Consider the following 22690-nt stretch of genomic DNA (forward strand, 5'->3'; position numbering starts at 1 on the left):
ACGCCTGTGAACAGGGCAAGCAGCAAAAACAATTACCCCCTAAAACAAATAAAATGTGTACAGTATAAATACAATATTTTCACCACTTAACCATTTTCAAACTAGCCGTATGTGTCTGTGTCAAGCATGCAGTTACTCAATTATCTCCGTTTCCAGTTCTTTGGTAATTGTTAGTACAGTCCTTTAGTCGTTTGCACTTCCACAAGCTTTAAAATGGTCAAATTCTGGATTGGCTGGGAGATTCCCAGGGCTGACATGAGTGGAAGCAAGTGGAACATCCCACTTCATCAACATGCAAAACATGAAACCATATGCTCAAATACATTCACTTGTTTATTTTATTTCTGTAATTTTCCAACTTGTATACAATGGACTAATGCAAAATGTACATGGGTAACCAAGTAATGAGCATTGGGTTAATGCACTGCCTTTAGTCCTTGAGTGTGATATCTATAGGGTAATTTTAACCGGGATATGAGAGAGATGACCCTTCACATAACCAATGATTTGAATGTGGGATCTGAAGTTGGTTTGGTCCCGTAACAGTATAAACTGGAGATGGTCTAGGTCCACAGGTGCACCATGGTGACAGCTTTGCTGGTCCGTAGTGCAGTCAGTCAATGATTCAGCAGCATTTCCTAAAGGAGGAAAAATACCATATGTTACAAGAATGACAGTAACCTTATAGGTTACACAATCATGTGACACGAATATACATGTTTTAATAACAATCTCATTACACTTCTACTGGCTCTTGGTATTCTTAGCATTATTTTATTTTAAATCAGGTCTAGCTGAAAGCACCATAACAGTCAGGGGGAGGCTTGTAGTACCTTTCTTTGACAGCATGTGTTACGTTGTAAACTATGGATAATATAAAAATAAACAAGGTGATGCTAATCATGTTTTACCATGCTAAATTCTTATAATGGCAATCTCCCCTGAAGTGCATAATTATGAAACTCATCTGATCACAATACTTTGGCAATGTTACTGCAATTCTTTAACTACACCAAGCTCACAATACTATCACTTTAACCCTGTAACACCATTTACTACAGGGTGTCCGCGGAAGTCTTAAAAGTCTTAAAAAGTCTTAAATTCAAGTATCTAAAATTAAGGCCTTAAAAAGTCTTAAATTCATTAAAAATGTGATATGCTGGTCTTAAATCCATTACTCAAAGGTCTTAAATTTGTCGGGGCAGGACTATTCAATGTTAATTTTTTTTTTTCTTCCGCGACTTTCCGAGAAGGAGAGAGGCTACTTTAAACGAACTGCTCATATAAAAGTCAGACACTACGCTAGAGGCAGTACGGCCGTGTGTGGCTGTGATCCGCATTTAAACGTAGCGTAGAAGAAGAATGTGTGTCCCCTGCCTCCGAATTTGAAGTCGGTCGCGTGAAAGCAAGAAAGGGGAGAACGACCATGAGAACGACCCAGCGAAATGCATGCCCTGCTATTATAAATTCAGTGAGAGGTGGAGGGTGGACGACAAATATCATGGCTGGCTTTTTTCACCCCGTGACCACACACTGCCGCTTATCCGTAGGTGTGCAACCACCCGCCCGCTGGCGATGTAGGTAGGCTACTGACCCAAACGCAACTCACACAGAAACAAACAGATTTATTGTGTTTAGTAAAAATGTTTATGTATCTATATTAATTAATTAATAGCTGCTCATCAGACGGTCATTCGGGTCGCGTTGCCCACAGAGTGAGACGCGAGTCTCTGCTTCTCTCTCTGTCTGTCGCTTTCTTTCTCTCCACTCTGCCCTCACTCTCTGACGGCTAGTTAAGAACTATTGCCGATCGTCCCGTCAATCTTAGACAGTAGCCTACATTTCCATCACCATTCGGTACAACCCTAATACCCGCAGTTTATTAACCTGGCTGCCTGTAACAATATGAAGAAAATAAAACATTTCGCAAATTACCGCAAACCTGTATACAGTATGCTATGCCTACTTTACAGTGGCCTATTTCCCGATTTTGAAAGTGCAAAAACATTCACCTGTGGAACCAATTTTTAAATAGTTTATGCCATAAGTTCTGAAAAATAAAGTTAATGGACTAAGTTTGTTGTTTATTGAATAAGTAGGCTCATTAAAATTTGAATGACATTATTCCCCATAAATTACCAGATTTTTGTATTTCATTCTGCATGCTGCAGCTAACACATTTTCTTTATTGATTAAACTGTTCTTGTGACTCGATTAATCAGAAAATGTCAATCAATTGATACAGCTCTATAATAGTTTGAAAAGGTGGTAATGATGGGTTTTCACGTTGTCTTTACAGTGACCTTATATTTATTTGATGGTAAATGCGGGGGACATTGTCTTCATTCAGACTGCTGAACATTTTTTATTTTCTGTAATTAGACAGCAGTTGTTAGCTAAAGTGCATTGAATATTTGATATTCAAACTTAATAAAACTCTACAGAGCATATACTGTAGTGTAGTTTGTTGATTTATGTTGCCAAGGTATTGGTGTTCATTAGAGGTCTTCAAATGTGCAGATACCCTGAGAGAGGCTACTTTCTTCCTAGCTTCTGATATAAATGAGTATCACTTTATGTTCAATAAACAGACAAAAAGTAAACTTGAATGAGTCTCATTGAGTGACACACAAGCTATGCTTGGGTTGTAATACAGCTGGACCCCCCAACTATCGCCTATATGTATTGTTTCTTAGGTCTTAAATTTCATTCAAGGTGGTATTAAAAAGGTCTTAAAAAGTCTTAAATTTGACATGCTGAAACCTGCAGATACCCTGTACTAGATACACAGGAGGAGGTGACCAACACACATATTACTAAGAGTAAAACGTTAATTTTTTTTAGAGGTATGCCCCACACATGTATAGCCTGCATTTAAACCATCTAATTAGTTGGCATATTGTTGTATTACAATTGAAATATTATATGAAAGGGAGAAGCTTTGCCTGTCGCGGGTCGCGGCATGTCTGTGTGCTAAAAATGATGGCGACAAACTCAAATAATCATGCTTAGTGTGTAACATGTCAGCTAGCTCGCTAAATAGCCTAGCAAGAAATGCTGATTACCCTCGCAGGTGACCAGCGCACAAACTACTGTATGATAGTATAATGGTGGGTCAGCATAACAACATACCTCTCTTATCACCGATACTCAGCTCCGCTAGTCTGCAGCCAGCTGCTTTCCTGCTCACTAAGGAGGAATAATGTCCGACGAACTCGAGAATGAGCTTGAGCTGTGGACAGCTTTTTTTCCCTCCTCTGTTCGTGTGACAGGCCTCCAAATGAACCAATGAGGTGGCCGCCCCTAAACAAGCTCTTTTGATTGGTCAAGGGGACCATGTGGTTCGCCGATAGATAAAGGCTGCGCCGCGAGTGCGCCATCTGCTGGTGGACCTGTCTAACTGCACCTAAAGTACAGAATTCAAAATACAGGTCTCATTTTACAGGTGACGTTTTGCAGATCCCTGCGGCACGAATGGGACAATATTCCGTGAGCGCACAGGAAGCGATCCACAAATGCGCAGAGCCAGTTTCACATGTAGAAATGGTTCTGTAAATGTGTAAATAAGAGTTGACATGTCTTTTTTTGTGGTGAAACTATTTGCATTAAAAAAAAAAATAATAATTATGCAAAATTAAAATACACATTTACAGACTAAATTCTACATATTTGCAAATCGCTTTTTCTTTGTGTGGATATAACTTTACAAAACACAATTACACACATACAAATTATTGCACTTCACATTTGTAACGCTTGTTCTACAGATCTCGGTGGTAGAAGTTGGACAAAATTATGTAAAAATGTAATGTGGCTCACAAACTCACAGGAGGCAATCCACAAATATGCAAACCCCTTTTCACAAGCAGAAACAGATCCGTAAATGCGTAAATATGACTTTGTATTTTCAGAGTAAGTTCTACATATTTGCAAGTCAAAAATTACAGGTTTGTGGATAGTGAAATACGTGTGAATCATGATACACACTTGTCAATTGTCTTCTGTGCTTTTACAAAACTGTTTTGCTTTCACAGACATTAAAGTCTAATAAACTCTTCCATAGGTGACCATCAATGAGACGGGGGGGTGGTGGGGCAACGGTAGGCGGGCACAACTCACTGGCAGTCACTGGCTTAAGCTGGGAGACAATAAGTCTACAAACCATGGGCTCAATAAGTCTACAAACCATGGGCTCAAGAAAATCAGTTTCCAGTTACAGGTTGACAGGTTTGGAGGTTTCCTGTCTCACTGGAAAACGGTTTTATGACTTACCAGAGGTCTACACCCAGAAGAGGATGCCTGTAGGCACAGATAACATCATCAAAGAAGATGAAATGGTCATACTTGGATGGTGTTGTAGTTCCTCGCATCCAAGCTGACGTGGAGTTGTTGATAGGCACCAATGCCTCCAAACTGCTTGAACCCTGGGAAGTAAGAAACAGTCATGGAAATGGACCATACGCTGTTAGGACCCTATTGGGGTGGGTCGTTAATTGCACCCTTCCAGGATGCAGTGATGCGCAAGGTGAGACTGGCCACCCTGCTGCTATTGTCAACAGTATCTTTATAGACTGGCTGGTGGAGCATTCTGAGGTTCAGAACAAGCAAGAAGTTCTTCTGATTAAACGGAAAGGCCAAGAAGAACAGGGGAAAACGGACATAGAGCAGGAAGAGATCTCCTCAATGGGAAACGACCCGCCAAAAATAAAGAGAGAGAAGAAGAAAAAGGAAGCGGTTAAGGCTGTGGAAAAAGAGAAGGCCTCTCCAGTCACTGCACCTGCAAAGAAAAAGAAGAACCGATTAAAAGAAAAACTGGAAGAAACTAAAGCTGCAGACGTAGCATCTACTCCAACTTCTGTTCCAAGAAAGAAAAAGACAGCGCGAAAAACACCCCCGCTAGCTTCAACTGAGAAGGTGCAACATTGCAAATTACAACCTCTTACTTTGATGTGTTTTTGATTTATTGGGTTATTGGCTCCAATTATGTATATATATTTTTAATTGTTTATGCCATCCTGCCATTCACAATTAGGGGCCGGTGTGTTGGAGCCATTATGCTGCTTTATTGTTTGTTTTATTTGGTGACGTGTAACTGTGTGTTGACCACTGGGTGGAGCTTTGGGCTCAACAGAAAGCATAAAGGTAATCACCGGGCACGGTCAGGTGTGTGTAATTGGGAAGCAAACAATTTTGTACCGTGAGCATGGCGTGATATGTGTTTGAACTGCATAGAACCAATGGAAAGGAACTGTACCTACATGAATGAATCAACTGGAATATGTGCTATTGGTGAGCACCACAACAAGCAATAAACGAGTCACAGCACTCAAAGCGATAAGGTTGTATCAGACATGTATTACTGGCACCACAAACACGCGTACGACAGAGTTCTCCCACACCGCACCAAACAGGCTAATGTAGAGTCGGATAATTGGCTCTACACTATCTTTATGGGAAATTTATGACTGGGCTTTTTATTGCAAAATCATCTCTGCCTCCCCGTCTTTCTCACGAGTCTGGAGTGAGAGAAACATAAGAGAGTTTAAATCGAGTTCAGACTATATTGATTTTTCTATTGATTATCTATGAGAAATGCAAATTAATGATGGGGGTTATAACATAATTTAATTAGATATAGGGGGGGGCATAATATCAAACTATATTTCCTTACAAACCCTCTTTAAATATGTCTTAACGTATTTCTAACTAGGATTGTATAGTTTGGGACAAGTAGCAGCATAGGCTTAGTCCACCTGTTAATCATCTACTCAATAATGGGTAAATACTAAAAATCAGACCCTCTTTAAATTATGGTTAAACAACAAAAGTGATAAGTACACATTAATGAAAGGGAAAATCATGGATACATAGGAAACATTTAGACTCAGTCATACATTTATCAAAGTAAAAACAACACTAAACAGTTTACTTAAACAACGTAAACATTCATTATCAATGACACTAGTTAATCAAAATGGCACAGTACCTAGAATAGGTCTAAAAGGGCAGATTACATTATCCACACCAGGCATTAATTTATCATTTCGTAATTAATCATTTTATCCAGTTGCAATTTGCTTACAAAAATCATAAAAAGGCTACAAGTCCATGGTGGGTGTTAACAGTGACTAATCTCAGTCTGGAAGTAAAAGGGAAACACAAGATTAGATAATACATTGATTTTCAAATGATTAACACAAAAACACATGGAATCCTTCACATCAGGGATTCTAAGTCAAATATAAAGGGTTAACATTTCTAAATTCACATACTAAGGGTGAATTAACTTTACTAAGGGTGATTCATTCATTAATTTCAAAAAACAATATAGGTGATCAAGCGGTCATTGGCTCTGAGAGAACAGTCAGAGCATACATTTACTTTAAGATTGGGCCTATCAAAACAGGGCAGTACACTTAATCAGTAAACACATTTTTAATACAAAATTGGTGAGGCTTTTTCTTTGTACACAATTAGTTTTAACTTATCCGTTTTAGAGCCAACACTTGGTTGCAATCAGTTAATTATCCTCTTTCAAAGGAGAGGCCGTTGGAGAATGGTGCACAATTTGTGAGTGGCGTGAAAATGCTCCAGACTAACATAATTTACTTATAAGTACGTTCAATTACTGCGTACATGTATCACCACCTAGGTTTAAACTCACCTTCTCTGTGAATGTGAACTTTGACCCGCACCCACTCTCCTACCTTTAGGTCTGGAGTCTTGCTAAGAGTTGCCTCCTGGTACAGTCTGCTGCACCTGTTTAAAGGTGCGAACACACCAAACGCGTTGGGTGTGGTGGCCAAAGCGCCCAACGCACCTGATCTGGCGCTTGGTCATTTTGTGTCAAAAAATGGTTCAACGCGCCCAACACTACGTAGCTAGTCTCCCCCGATATATTTATTCCCCTAATCAACCATGGCTGCGATCAGACCCGACCCGACACAACAGCGTTCATGTCCACACAAAAACAACAACAACACGGCCAACAATTGTGCCAAAAGACAAATAAACAGCAACTGAACGGAACAAATAGCCTTAAAACAGCATTGCAAATTCACGCCACTCGAAAATGAACACAAACAGCAAGGCAGCACCATACCAAACACATTTACAGCAGCATTGTGCACAGGGCAGTAGAAAATAAAGGCAAGTAGCCTACATTACCCTACCTGGCTGTGACAGGACCGTGGCTGGCGTTGATATAGGCATAAACACCGGTGCTTCGCTGTCCTCGTTGTGAAAGTTCCCCGGACTTAGCCGTTATGTTTGGGTTCATTGTGGAGGTGGTGGCTGCACACAACCGGGTGAGTTAACTAACGCTATCCGACCGGTGCTAACTTGGTTTATCGGCTAAAGCACAGCCGCTATATTCACTGAATTAACCAGGAAGCCCATTCTCCTGGCTCACTTTCCCCACGTCTTCTAACCCAACCCCGAGCGGCTTCATATCACCAGCCAGCCGCATTTCCTACTCGGTGTTTCTCAGCCTCTGTGTTGTCCCCACCCATGCTCCCACTGTGCCGATGTCCGTGACGTCGGGTCAAGCTCACCGCTGATTGGCCAACGCGGCTAAACGTCACGCGTTGGAGTGTTAAAAGTTAAATTTTTTGAACTCGCGCGGTGGTGCGGTGACGCTTTGGTAACGTGGCTACCGCAGCCAACGCATCATCGCGCCTAAACCAATGGTTCCCTATGCAAAAATAGGATTGTTCAACGCCGCCACCGCACCCAACGCGTTTGGTGTGTTCGCACCTTTACACAAAGCTTGAGACAAACAATTAGCACAGACAACATTTTATAACAGATAATTTGCCAGACATCAGAATAAGGTTCATGACCTCCCTCTCCTCATGTCCTTGGCTTAGCAGCAATTCATGTGGTGTGAAATTTGTGTCAGTCTGTATGTGTGTGCGTGTCGCTCCTGGAGAGGTTGTCCATTGATATGCACACTAGCAGTGGGGTTTCGGTTAGCTTTCATAACCTAAATCATTTTAATATATTTAACCTCCCTCTTTATTAAAATACAAAAACAAAAAGAAAACTTTACTGTGGGGAAAACTTCACTGACTGAAGTCCCTTCTTAATTTGGAGCAAATCAAGTCCCTCTTTTTGGACACACATAACTACATTAACCTTAATGATACCAAAAAGAAACAAAAGTAAAACAACCTGTGGATTTATTAAAACCTAACACATAAAGAAAAAACATTTTCATCCTTTTTGTAAAGGGAAAAAACAAAAAACAGTCTGTAAATAATATTAAATTTACCTAATGTGCTTTAAATCAAGGGTCAATTAATTTTAATCTACATCTACAGCATCTAATCGTTGTAATCTAATCATCTAATTTGTAATAACACAGTGGGCAATAACTAAGTAAGGTTCAAATAAACTAATCTCTGCTGAATAGACTAAATTCAAAGAGGAACACAGGGGCCAAAATAATAAAATAAATCTAGGGGATGGACTTTGGGGCAGCAACTCTAGAATGTTATTGTCTCTGGTAGCTTGAGCAGGCTACTATTGGTTCTGCATGTTTGTGGGCAGAACAGGCCTGTTGGGGGCACAGGGGAGATCAGTCGTCGTCAGATGGTCCCTCAAAGATGACATCAGGGCAGAGAGTAGTCCACAACACATGGAAAGGGTGGTGGGGATCATGGACCCCCTTCGTAAGAAGTCCCCAGCCAAAGGTAACGGCAGCTCTTCTTAGGTAGGCCAGAAAGCACTCGTTCTCTCTTATGTTGAAATCAAACACAGGGTTTTGTCTCTCTATGTGAACACTCATCATCTCCCACAAGTTATTGCGAAACACACAGCGTGAGGTGTTATCTGGTGTGCGGCATCCGACCCCCACAACAGTAACCAGTCTAGGGGTCATGTAAATGTCATTGTCTTCATCTAGGTTCAGCAAAGCTCTCAGATCCTTAGCACAGACTGAGTCACTTGTGTCTGTAGTGTCTATGAGTCTCAGCACAGACAGACAGTAAAAATCAGACAAACAGTATTCTAATATCCGGTTATACATGTGGTACACGTTTGCTTCATGGAGGGGGCCATTCGGATTATCCTCGGGGCTATAGGGGGCTGTATTTGCTGTGACGGTGGTCATGGGAGGGGTGTCGACGAGCAGGCTCCCAGTCGCTTCTCCCTCTTTTTCTTCCAAATCAGTGCAGGGCAGCTCTGCATCATTTCCATCGGTGGAGGTCACAGGGTCATTACTATAAGACCCGTCCTCTTTCAGTAGCAGCTCTTCATTCCGGTATTCAGCCCTAAATTGTTCAAGTCTTTTCTTAATGTGCTCAGAAACGTCCTCCTCCGTAGGTGGCTGTCTTTTTCTTTGGAGACGAAGGCATCTCGGGGTCATTGCAGGTGGGAATGAGTACAGTGAGGGAATGTTCGGGGAAGCTAAAGGGCACAGAGAGGCCTGCTCCTCAATTTCGTCTTCATGTTGAGGACTGTTCATCTTATCAATGTGGCAGGTCCAGGTAGTGAATGAGGCTTTTGCTAGGTGGAAAAATAACAAAACCTAGAAATAAAAATAAAAGTGTTCCCCTTGAATGTGAATTATTAATTAACTATCGAGATATCAGTCAAAAAACTAGGATATCTTGCCTTTGCAGTGTAGAGTGATCAGGGCCTTCTACTAGAGCTAGAACCACACAGCTGTCCACAAAACAGGCTGGGGCCTACAGAGGGATAAAAGAACAGACAGTTAACGAAACTAATAATACACACTACACAGTATCATTAATAATCTTTGGCAATTGCTCATTCATGAAACATGCATTTTGAGAAGACACTATTATTCTCAGGGCCTTTCCAGGCCCGGGGCACACAGTGCACATTCCTGGCCTTAGTGATAAGGGAAGGGAGTACCTAGCAGGGACGAGGCACACAGAACTTTCCCCCCTTTTTTTTAAAGAATCTTTAACAAAAATCAAACAACAAACATTAGAGACAGATTGTATACACAACTACATTAGTATGTTATTCAAAAGGACATCATTAAAACAATTTATACTAGATTATATAATACATTTATACATCCACCATTCACAGTGCCACTTGCGCGCATATCAACGAGAGCTCTCCCCAGGCTTGCGTTTGTGTGTGTGTGTGTGTGTAAATTCATGTGGTGTGAAGTGTGTGTGTGTGTGTGTGTGTGTGTGTGTTAGTTAGCTGTTAGTTATATAAGGTATTTACATGCAGTTTACATAAGCATACAGTTAGTGAATGCTGGCGTACAGACAGAAGAGTATTGTTAAGCCATACTCAGAATGCAGAGCACACATAAAACAAAATATCCCTAACAACAAAAGTAAAAAGCTACTACTGCCAACGTTTGTGCCTAAGGAAATTACTTTTTACACACATTGGTCATCGTGCAGTATCCACCACAACTAGCGTGACGTGTAACTTTGACACAAATTATCAATTTACAGTTATTTTAGAACACAAAGCCAACCTCACCATGCCATAATACGGTCTTTCAGTCCCCTCTTTTCATCCCTGACAAATGTTTTATGCTAAAGGACTCACTTTATCTATTTCGGAAAGACAGAGGAATAGACTTTGTCAGAGCGGGGAACATCTAGGCGACATCTGAGGTTCGTTATAATGCTTTGAGCAATTTGTTACAACCTCAAACCGCTTAAGGAACCAGCCACCTGTACAAAGCCCACGCATTTGCCAGCCTACTGTACCTGCATAATGTCATTTTACGTAACATCTTTCGAACACTAATATGAGTCTTTTCACGCTAAAAATGCGGATTACAGAATCTCACTTCAAAATTATCTATTTCCAACATCCTATTGTATGTTAGTTTAAGGCAGTTTATCGAACGCACACAGCAAAATCCAAAGTGTTAGATATTCAGTGTTGGAGTGGAGTGTAAAACATATAGAGTTGTTTCAACACTGGTTTAGTGTAATTTAACTACATGAGAGTTATTCTTCTAAAAGAGTTGGTGTTAATACAGGGAGTCAAATTTCATATTTTGCAAAACACTCTACAGTGTTGATTTCAAAATATAGCTAGTGTTACTCCAGAAGTCAAACGGTTGGTGGTTGTCTGAAAGAGGCGGGAGTCTATTCCAGACCATGGACCTATAAAGTTCCAGACACACTCTTTTCTTTGGACTGGAAAATGATCAGACATCCCTCAAACTGTGGCTAGGAACATCCATGTGTAAGTATGTCTAAGCAAATATGTATATTTAATTCAAATGTATACCCAATCATGTGTATTACTATGTTTTACAAGAAGCTAAGGTTAACCATCAGTATTGGTTGGCTAGCATCAGCAAACCATGCTTAGCTAACAACGCAGCAACATTATACAGTGAGGCAGCCGCGTCTCATTGGGAATCTATTGAAAAAAGGCTTGTGTGCTCGGAGAAAGGCGTTAGGTGGACACGGCCCCTTTTCTTATTAAGAAAAGTATCAGCAACACACTGATTCGGCAATGCGCACAACAGTCAATTTGGTTTTAGAGCAAGTTAGATGCTTGTTTGCCACTCCATAGTATTGTATTGGTATCACGGACCACTTAAACTATCCACAACAATAAGTTTAGTACAGTAATGTGATGTTGTGACTCGTTGCGCTTTATTTATTGTATTATTTAGTTCATGAACCGGCATGTAACCTACATGTTGGAAGGATTATGTACTCTGGTAGCTCAGACCTTTATTTTGAAGGTGGCTGGTTAGGTTTCGATTTCCGCTATCATATTTCCTCCATATTCTTCTTATTTTTGCTGATATGTCGACCGAACGTTTTTATTAAATTGTTTAATTAAGTATATTGGGGTTCATGTAAAGGTTAGATACTTTTAAATACAGGAAAATGATGGGGGTTATCGCTTAAGTATCGAGCGCCTTTTATTTTACGGCACTTGTCGCGCTTCCGTTCGCTTTACTTCCTCTTTGGGTCGGGACTCCTCGCGGTAAGCTACGTTTCCACTCTGCTCGCTGCACTTTAGTTGTTTTCTGTTCAAACTATGAAGTCAAGGTATTTAAAAACACATGTACAGTGAGTTTATTGACATTGTTATGTACTGGGTTAGTGATTTCATCCATTTCCATGTATAAATATGCTAATTAGAGAATACGTGCATCGAGGACTGTTAGCAGGGCCGCCATGTGGCCATACAAGCTAGCGTGTGCACAGTCAAGTCTGTTTACTGGCTAAGCTAGAAAAACGACATTGACTGTTGCTACCCAGTGGCATAATAAAGGCAACAAAAAAAGAAAATTTGACTGAAACAGGTGTGGACTATTCATGAATGTACTTTGTTTTTAAGGACATAGTGTTGGTCAAGGTGAGATTTGGTGGCAGTCAGAAGTACGTTAAGGTGGCAGAGACTGAAGAAGGCTATGAAGACTTCAGCTCGTTTCTTCAGAAAGGTTGGTACTACTTTTTTCACACAGCCCTGATTGTTGGAGTAAACTAATAAGTTGCTAAAATGTTAGTTCATGCTACAATGTGATTTGATTTTAATACGGTTACATTGCCCCATCCATCAATTGTTGTTTATTATGCTGACCAATTGTAATCATGTCTTATGGACAAGTTAAAATGCAATTGGTAATATATCTAAAATGTAGAATAAGAAAAAACAAATGTCTCTACTTACCATTTTAGAAACAACAAGGAATAAGTTGTGTACATGTCATAGACCCTTGTTCCATAGTTAAAAGCCATTTGATTATTGATTAATAATTAATGATAAAAAAGTGTCAATAAAGGAAGCATACAAAGGACCATTTTTCTAAATCTGATATTCTCTCAGTAATAGGAAAGTTAGGTCTTCCACTACAGACTGAGTTACACTTAACAGATGAATCAGGGACAGAGGTGGATGCAGATGTTTTTGAGGACCTTTTACAAGCAGGGGACCTTACAATCAATGTTTCTACAGAAAAGTCTACAGGTAAGATTTAGTCTTGTTAGGGAAAAATAAGGATCAGTAACCAGATGTACTGTAATATTATGTATTGTGACGGTATGTTTGTTTCAGTCAGCTAACCTGTTGGGACTTTTTAGTTACAGTTTGGCTGAAAAGCCAAAGAATTTGTTAGGGGGCCTCAAACAAAATTTTTATTCAGTTGTGTGTGTATTTCTTTTAACTGTCTTGCAGTTGTGCTTCATCAAGATCAATTAGATGTTTCATCAGAGTCGCTTGTGTCAGACACCTCATCCTCTGTGCCTTCAGATTCATCTGATGCAACAATCATTCTTGAGAAAGGTAGTGGAGTGAAAAGGACCCACGCCGATCAGGAATCAGCAGAGGCGGTATATAAATTAATTTTTTTTAATGTATTAACTAATCATAGACATTGTACTGTGGTCTTGTTGCAGGGGAGGTTAAAATTAAAATGTATTTGTTTCTTTGTCTTCAGATGGTGAGAGATATACTTCAGTCCAAGCCAGGGGGAGAAAAGGTGTTGCATGAATATAACAAAACAAAGACATTGACGGAAGGTACACGGCGACAGATGGTAAACCTACTGGTGGCTGACATGGTTGAAGTTCATGGGTAAGCATGTCATGTTCTCTCTAGTGCTCATCATGTCTCTACAAATAATATATGTTTAGAGGATGTAGGTGTACATTTTAGAAACAATAATGGATGTTTTCCTCAAATAACCTTGTTCCATAGTTAAAAGCTATTTAATTATTGTGGTCTCCTATTTCAGTAATATAATAAAGTTGGCTTTTCTATACAAAACAAATTTGTGTCAGAATAATCAAACAAACAAAAAAATTGTGAGAGAAAATAAAACTGAAGCAAAAGATTACAAAAAGTAATCTCTACAGCAAAACTTATTCAATGGGAACACATCCCTGAACAACTAAAACTGCATGTTAGAGGTTGTTAATAGCTGGTAGTTCAATCACAGGACTGACAGGCGAAAATATGATCAGTGAGATAGTAACAAAAGGGAGCTGTAAACAAAAGGACATGGTATCAAAAAAGAAATAAGCACAGGACTAACAGTTGACATGATTACACACATCATTTGTTTGTATTGAAAGTCTACTTTTGAGTTTAACCTCTGCTTTATTGTGCTTTGTTCTCTCATATTCTTATTTTAGTTTGACATTTAAGATATTTTGATTAATTATAATGACACTAACACTGATTCAATACTTTACTACTAATTTAAAGCTTGAAAAATAATATATTTTCTTCTTTTAAAGGAGGCTCCCACCAACCTATGTGCGAACTAAATATGCTCTTGGCATCATTACTCTATTTCCCTACCTCAAGGATCCTTACTCAAAAAATGGATATGTAAGTTTGTAAATTAATGGCATATAATAAATTGATATAGGGAGGTTATTCTGAATTTGCCCTGTAATGCTGTGATACATCAGTTATGTTTATCTTTGTTCTTTTGGGATTTTACAGGAGCACTACTATGATGCAGACTGCGGATCTGGCTATTTGGCATGGAGGATAAAGACAGTCCAACGCAGCTCTGCAGTCCAGTCCCGGAGATGCTCAACCACCGCTACATATCAAGATGGTCCAAAGAGCAAGAGGGATTTTCTACTAACTGACAAGCAACTGTTTGGCGAGGAATGCCGCGAGGCGATTTCTTTATTGAAGCACACAACTGATGCAACAATTGTCAAAGAGAAGATGAGGGCAACCTTTCAATACCGCCAGAAACTGGTTCAAGACCAGCGAAACTCCTCCACAGTCCTGGATGTTTTCCCACGTTTCCTCGATACCCCTGGCTTGGTAGGAAAGACACACCATTGTTTAATTCATTTTAAAGTGAACAATGATAACTGGAGGATTACACTTTTATTTAAACAAGTGTAAAAATACTGACATTTAGTTTGTGGATGGTTTCCTATGTCTATGAGAGGTTGCAAGGACTTAAAGTGTTTCTTCTGTAGATTGACCAAGACTTCACCATGATGTTTGGAGAGGATGCATCTGGCAGATTTTTGGCAAAATGGCCCACCTACTTCAAACCTAGGATCCTGGCAGACTCCAAGAATTCTAAAGAGTTCGTCAAAGACCTCTTGTCTGGAAATCAAAGCTCCGATGGGTCTGGTAAGCATGGTTCATTATCTCTTTTAAAACATTTAATTACTTACCTGAATGCTCCAAATAATGTATGTTGCATAATCTGGTTTTATTTAAGGTTGTTTTCAGATGTAAATCTTTCTGACAATCTTCTACTTTCTTCTGCTTTCCCCCTAGACTGGGACAGTGACCTGTCAAGCATACTACTGCTGCTTCACCTACTTCCCCCCACTGCAAAAGGACACAAGAAGGGTCCTAGAATAAGCTCATATCAAGCTGTCGAACATCTTGTGAGATATCTGACGGTAAGCAAGTTCTTCTGTGCCACTTGTGCATGGGCTGCATATGTTTTTAGCAGTGTAGCAGGTCATTAAAATGTTTCCTTGTTCCTCTTTGTTTTTGCAGATTGGAGTCAGTGTTGAGACCTTCCTTGGGAGTTTGGAACCAGGACAGCCTTTCCTCCTGTGTGTCGGTGAACAGAAGAACAACATCCAAAGATTCTATGTCATTGTTGACCACAAGGCCATCCCATGCAAGGCGCAGACATACCTGGCAGCTTTCGATGAACTCTTCAAGGCACACTTCATCTTCAGCGTGAACTACCATGAATCCCTCAACAGCTTCTATACCTTCATCCAAACCACTGTGTTCAACATTGATGTGGGAAGTACCAAGGAAACTCCCCGTGTGAAGGAGCTCAGAGCAAGACTGCTGAATACACAGATTTGAGGTGATACACATCCTTGGGTGCAAATATGTTGATTTGTTTTATCTGTAAGGTACACCACAGAAGTTCTGTATTGCTTTGTCAGCATTTGAGATTTCACCATGGATTATATCCAGGAAAGACGTTACGTTTGAAATGTGGACAGCCGGGGTGTTCTTCATTATTTTGCACTTATTCAGGGTTCAAGAAACACCTTATTCGTTTGCACCGGGACACTGTTTCAACAATTACTACTGACAATGTGGACATGCACATAGAAGATGATGTGCCTTCAACTTCTCATTCAGTCTGTACAGTAACTCCAGTAGCCACCCAGGTCTCTGTTGATAAGCATGATTTGTTAAACATGTGTGGTTCTGTTGTAGCACAGTTGCAATCATCGGGTGTTGCTGAGAGCACTGTACAAGCAATGGTAGGGTCAATGGAAGAGCTTGTAAATGACATTCACAGGCAAGCAAGAGATGCAGTTCTCAACTGTACTGCTTCAGAAATTCAAGGCACAGATTTTGAAAAGAAGGTGGAAAGTTGTTTTGAACAACTACCAAATCCTTTCGCAGTCTTAAATACAGGAGCCAAACGACAGAAGTTCTTTAAGGAAAAGTGGGAAATAGTTGAGCCTGTTGAATATGTTCTTGGGGTGCGATTCGATGTACGTAGAGATCGAACAACAGGAGTTTACAATCAGATCCCTGTAACGGATAAATTTGTGTATGTACCCATCTTAGGAACCTTGAAGTCTATGTTCATAAACAGTGAATTGTGCAAAAGTTTCCTGCAGGACAAACAACAGGAAGAAGGTATTTTTAAAGATATATGTGATGGTTCATACTTCAAAACAAATGCATTGTTTTGCCAGGAAAAACATGCTTTACAGATTCAACTGTATTATGATGATTTCGAGACCGCAAATCCTTTAGGGTCAAAGAAGGGGATACACAAACTTGGTTGTATATACTTTATATTGAGGAACCTGCCCCCAAAGTGCAATTCTGTCTTGATGAATATTCATGTTGTGGCACTTTTTCATTCACAAGACCTGAAAAAGTATGGCTTTAGTGAAATACTGAAGCCTCTAATTGATGATGTTAAAAAACTAGAAAATGAAGGAATAGAAGTGCCTTTCTCTGACTCACCATTGCTAGGGTCCATTATACAAGTAACAGGTGATAACCTAGGTTTACACGGGCTGTTTGGTTATGTTGAGTCCTTCTCTGCAACATATTGTTGTAGATTTTGTTTAACCACTAAGGAAGAGCTTCAATCTGTCTTCACCGAAGATCACCCCGGCTTGATTTTTCGTACAAAAGAAATCCATACAGAACATTGTGCAGCTCTACAGGAAGATCCTAGTTTGGCGTCAACATTTGGTGTCAAGAAAACATGTGAGCTCAATACATTGCGTTTTTTTCACATCTCTGATAACTATGCGGTTGACATCATGCACGACTTGCTTGAAGGTGTAGTGCAGTACGAACTGAAACTTGTCTTTCAATACCTTGTCAAGGAGAAACATCTATCTTTGGAATCATTATCACAGAGAATTCAAAGTTTCAACTATGGTTTTAATGAGAGAAGAAACAGGCCCAGTGGGTTGAAAATGGATGAAGGTAGCAAAGATCTTGGTTTGAATGCTATTCAGTCATGGTGCCTTGTGCGAAACACTCCTCTCATTTTTGGTGATGTAGTTGAAAGAAATAACAGTTTTTGGAACTTGCTCCTCCTCTTGATTCAAATTGTGAATATAGTGTTTTCACCAGTTGTTACCAACGGTATGACATATTATCTGAAGCATTTAATTAATGATCATCACAACCTGTTCAAATCTTTGTTTCCTGAGAGAAGACTTATTCCGAAGCATCATTTTATGATACATTACCCCAGGTGTATTCGTAAAATAGGCCCACTCCTTCATGTATGGTGTATGAGGTTTGAAGCCAAACATAACTTCTTTAAAAGATCTGTCAAGAATTTCAAAAATATCACAAAAGCATTGGTAAAACAACACCAGAGACAGTTAGCTTATCACTGGGAGAATTTTAATTTTCAGAGGTTTGAGTTTGGTCCAGTAAGGAAGGAAACAATTGATAATTTGGAAGGTGGTGAGACTTTACTTGCAATGTTAAACTTGAATGCATACTCTGATGTGTCAACTACCAAGTGGGTGAAGAACTATGGAACTGAGTATCAAACTGGTATGTTTCTTTGTATTTCAACAAATATGGAAATGCCTGTTTTTGGAAAGATCAACCGTATCATTATAAATGACGATCAAGCTTTCATTTTGACTGGCACAGTTGATACTCTTTATTTTGATGAGCACCTTAATGCCTACTGTATCCAGGAGAGGAATGATTCATTTTCTGTTATTTCTGTTGAGAAGTTGATTTATTATAGACCCTATGATAAACAGTTTTCTAATGGGATGGATGAAAAAGTATACATTGTGCCACATTGCCATATTGTGTGACCCTATGAGGAACAGTACTCTAATGAGATGGATGAAAAAAATGTACATATTGCCATATTGTGACCTGTGCTATTGAGGCTGGCAGCTGTGAAACATGTTAAAGCCAATGCTGTGTTAAATGTGGTGTACTTGAAAATACAATTTATTTTGAAATACAAACTTTTTGCATTGTTTGTTTCTTCCTTATAATAATACCGTACTGTAGGAATATAATGTGATTTAGAAGTAATAATATAAGCTAAATATTTGACCATGTATAGCATTAGGGATTATAACTCCCCACAGTGTTTTTAAAAATATATAAATCAACTCTTTAGAGGGTTAGATATCGAGTTAAATTTTAAATCTGATGTGGTGTTAAATGGGAGCAACTCTATTCAGTGTTAAAAAAGAATACACTGATGGGTGTTAGATTTTAACACTGCACACTAGTGTTGTGTAAATTTAACCCTGGTGAGTGTTGACCAGTGTTAAATTTCAACTATCGAGAGAGTTGATTCAACTCAATCACAGTGTAAAGTATTTAACACTTTTAAAAGTGTTATTTTTACTCGATCTGGTGTGGACCTATATACACACTTTCAAAGTGTTGAATTTAACTCTATAGGTGTTGAATTAACACTGCCGATTTTGCTGTGCACCCAAAAATGATATACAATTTAATCATTTAATCAAAAACGTACTATATGGACCTCTGCACTAGAGAAAATATAATTAAACCAGCATTCCATGCAGGAAAGGAAAAAAAAAGAAAAAAACAAACACACATAGAGCAAGAGAGAATAGTTAGTTGCCTTGTCAATTTATCCAGACAAAAATAAAGAGCCTATACTTACAAAACATAAACAAAAATCTACAGAATTATAGGTCATGAACACAGAACAAACAACCACTCAATAAAATTTGAAAAAGCCAATATCAGAAACTTTGGTTTACACAACAGGTGTCTGCTCACCTTTTTCTTTTTCCATGGAGATTGAGTGACCGAGTTCGGAGACCAGACAGGCTGCTGACCGTTCAAAATCTTCTAAAGGCCCACGTCAGGGTCAACATTTTGTTAGAAATAAAAATATACGTGTTCTTAGCCTTATTTATGAAGGTGTAAAATAACCATGGAGAAAGGTGTAAAATTCGGGATCTCGGCCTCAGTATTTATTTAAGTAAATTGACAAGGCAGGTTGACAGGACAAAAAGCAAGAAGAAGTACAGAAAAAGAAGTAGTAGTAGTGAAGTTCCTCTCAACAGCAGGATCTTATATATAAAATGTAACAAGGCTTATGATTGGCTAAATGTTGTCATGTGTCTCCTCTTCTGGCTGACGTCATCTTCTGCATTTCTGGGAAAAAAGTATGACTGTCTAGACTATGTCCTCGAATGTATCAAAATTACAAAAGGCTGGTGTTTATTCATGTCTGGTTCTTATCGCTATCTTTATGGGACATTTATGACTGGGCTTTTTATTGCAAAATCATCTCTGCCTCCCTGTCTTTCTCACGAGTCTGGAGTGAGAGAAACATAAGAGTTTAAATCAAGTTCAGACTATATTGATTTTTCTATTGATTATCTATGAGAAATGCTAATTAATGATGGGGGTTATAACATCATTTAATTAGATATAGGGCGGGGGGGCATAATATCAAACTATATTTCCTTACATTATCTTGTTTACTAAGTTTTTCCCACTAATCTTTTTTATCTTAAGCAGCTCCAGTTCTTGCACATTTTGACTGTTTCATCTTAATAAAGATTTGGTTTATTTTGAATTCCCGTCTCTGTCTGTCTTGCCTTATCAGCATTGTTATATTATTCAACACAAAAGTTACATCCCTTATTATGCTTTATTTCCAGGGGTGTAATTCCCCTGGTGGCGTTGTCGGTACTCCCTCCCCCTCATGCTTTTTTTTTTTTAAACTTTTATTTGAATGGTTTTACAAATGTTTTCACATACGGACAAAAAACAGAATAAGTAGACACTTACAATACATACACTACCCCCACGCCCCTCCCTCACATAAACAGACAAGAAATACAAACAAACAAACAAATAAATAAAATTAAATTATTAAAGGTCACATATTATGCTAAATGCACTTTTTAAATGTGTTCTAACATATCCATATGTCCACGGTGTGCCTAGAGACTGCCAAAATATCAAAAAAAATAACAATCTCTCCTTTTCTCACTCTCCCCGTTTCTGAAACCCCCACCCCTTCCCCCCCAATATACTCCAGTCAGAATTCTTGCAGTTTATGACGTCATAAACTGCACAGCCACCTCCCCATATTTTCTTTATATGTCCATGCTTCCGATGCTTCCCCCCCACATTAGTAAAGTCCACCGTGCAGTTGTCTAAAAAAAAAAAAAAAAGTCTGATAACCCCACCCCCCCATTTCTTATTGGTCCACGGCTCCGAGATCCGATGGATGGCTGCCATGTTGTTTTCCCCGCTAAGCGACAAGATCCCCATAGTGCAGCAAACCATGCAGAGTGTTGCATAAACCAACACAGAAGCATTCTGCTCATAATCCACTCATTTATCTTAATCACAGCAGTCTTAATAATGCTGCGTTTATAACGAGACAAAGCTTAGGGAACTACTTGTGTAGTAATTCCATCGGTGAAACTAAAAGGAATCTCCTCAATGGTTGTTTGCCTGTTATTTACCTAGTGTAGCATGTAGCTTCGGGAGTAGCACCCAACGTTTGCACCTATTAAACTAACTTAGCTTTCACATTCCAGTTTAATAATGCCTTGTTTTTAACACCACAAAGGGTGGGAAGTTATTCCTGTATAAATCAAACTGTGAGGCTACTGTTTTCACTGATTTCGAGTGTTATTTTTAGCCGTTAGCGCACATGTAGCTTCGGATTTAGCATCCAACGTTTGCACCTATTGCACTAACTTAGCTTTCCCATTGGAGTTTAATAATGCCTCGTTTTTAACACCACAAAGGGTGGGAAGTTATTCCTGTATAAATCAAACTGTGAGGCTACTGTTTTCACTGATTTTGAGGGTTATTTTTAGCCGTTAGCGCACATGTAGCTTCGGATTTAGCATCCAACGTTTGCGCCTATTGCACTAACTTAGCTTTCCCATTGGAGTTTAATAAGGACTCGTTTTTAACACCACAAAGGGTGGGAAGTTATTCCTGTATAAATCAAACTGTGAGGCGACTGTTTTCATTGGTTTTAATCATGTCAAACTGTTATGTCAAAGTATGGCTTCGCTTCGGCCGGGTGTTTACCCGGCCGAAGTCACGCAGTGTCTACCTAGTATCGCGAGAGCACGGCTGAGACGGTGGGAGAGCCCATATAAAGAAAGCCCGGCAGAGACGGTGGGAGGGGCCAGCCAGATCGCACAAATATAGGTCATCCGGAGACCAGAGGACAATCAGGGTATAGAGGCTTGCTACAATAAATGATCTGAACGGGTTTTTCAGCAAACATTTAAAAAAATAAGTATTAGGGACTACTTAGACCATATAAAATTGACAGCAAAGTGCATAATATGTGAGCTTTAAGAAAATAAGCTATAAGTACACAAAAACAAAACAATGCAAAAACAAAACTGGGGCAAACCTCACACGTCCACTACTGCAGGACCCCTTCACACAACAGGGCAAGGGGCCAAGGGGGGCAGACATTTCAGTCCCCGATGTGCTGCAGCACTGGGCCCCATACGGCGAGGAATTTATGAGAGTTGCCCGACAGCTCATATCTCAGCCTCTCCACATGCAAATTGCCCACCAGTTCCCTCAGCCAAGTGTCAAACTGAGGGGCCAAATCAGATTTCCACAGCTTCAGAATACATCTCTTAGCAATTACCATGCCATAAACCATGATTGTGCGTGCATTATGGTCCAGATTTTCCAGGGCTCCATTGAAATACAGGACACCAAAAGTTGTAAAGATTTGGACATTCCCAAAAGTGGTGAGCAAGTGTACCTTCTGCAATCTTACACCTGTTACATAAAGGTGAAAGATTTGGAAAATGTTATGCAGTTTAACCTTAGAATAGTGCAATCTAAGTGTGACCTTAAATTGAATTAACTGAAGCCTCGAGTTTATAGAGCAGGATTTTATGCTTTTTAGCGCTCCCTCCCAGACATCGTCAGCTATTCCAATGTTTAAGTCTTTTTCCCAGGATTGCTTTATTTTTAAAGTAGATTTGTCCTGCTGATCTTAAAATATTCCCACAAAAGATGAAATCAGGTTTTTAGCTTCTGGTGAGCCCAGTAAAGTTTTGCACAATGAATCATCTGCGGGCAGGGACTCAAAGGATGGTATATTCTGCCTGACATGATTCCTCAACTGTAGATACCTGAAGAATTGGGCTTTTGACAGTGAAAACTTTGATACTAGCTGATCAAATGAAGCAAAGTGACCATTTATATAAAGGTCCTCAACTGTTACTATTCCCTTCCGACTCCAATCTCTGAATGTTGA

The 22690-nt window shown here is 39.5% G+C and overlaps 1 long non-coding RNA gene across 1 annotated transcript; it reads left to right on the forward strand.

Annotated features, from left to right (window-relative positions):
* The first annotated feature begins 14945 nt into the window (after nt 1-14945).
* Nucleotides 14946-15596, forward strand: LOC307249875. The gene is made up of 3 exons (XR_013844852.1): nt 14946-15078; nt 15229-15356; nt 15457-15596. It is a non-coding gene; the product is annotated as an uncharacterized lncRNA (long non-coding RNA).
* Nucleotides 15597-22690: the final 7094 nt, after the last annotated feature.

Source organism: Ammodytes marinus (genome assembly GCF_949987685.1).
Source record: "Ammodytes marinus genome assembly, chromosome: 4".
NCBI classification, from domain to species: domain Eukaryota; kingdom Metazoa; phylum Chordata; class Actinopteri; order Uranoscopiformes; family Ammodytidae; genus Ammodytes; species Ammodytes marinus.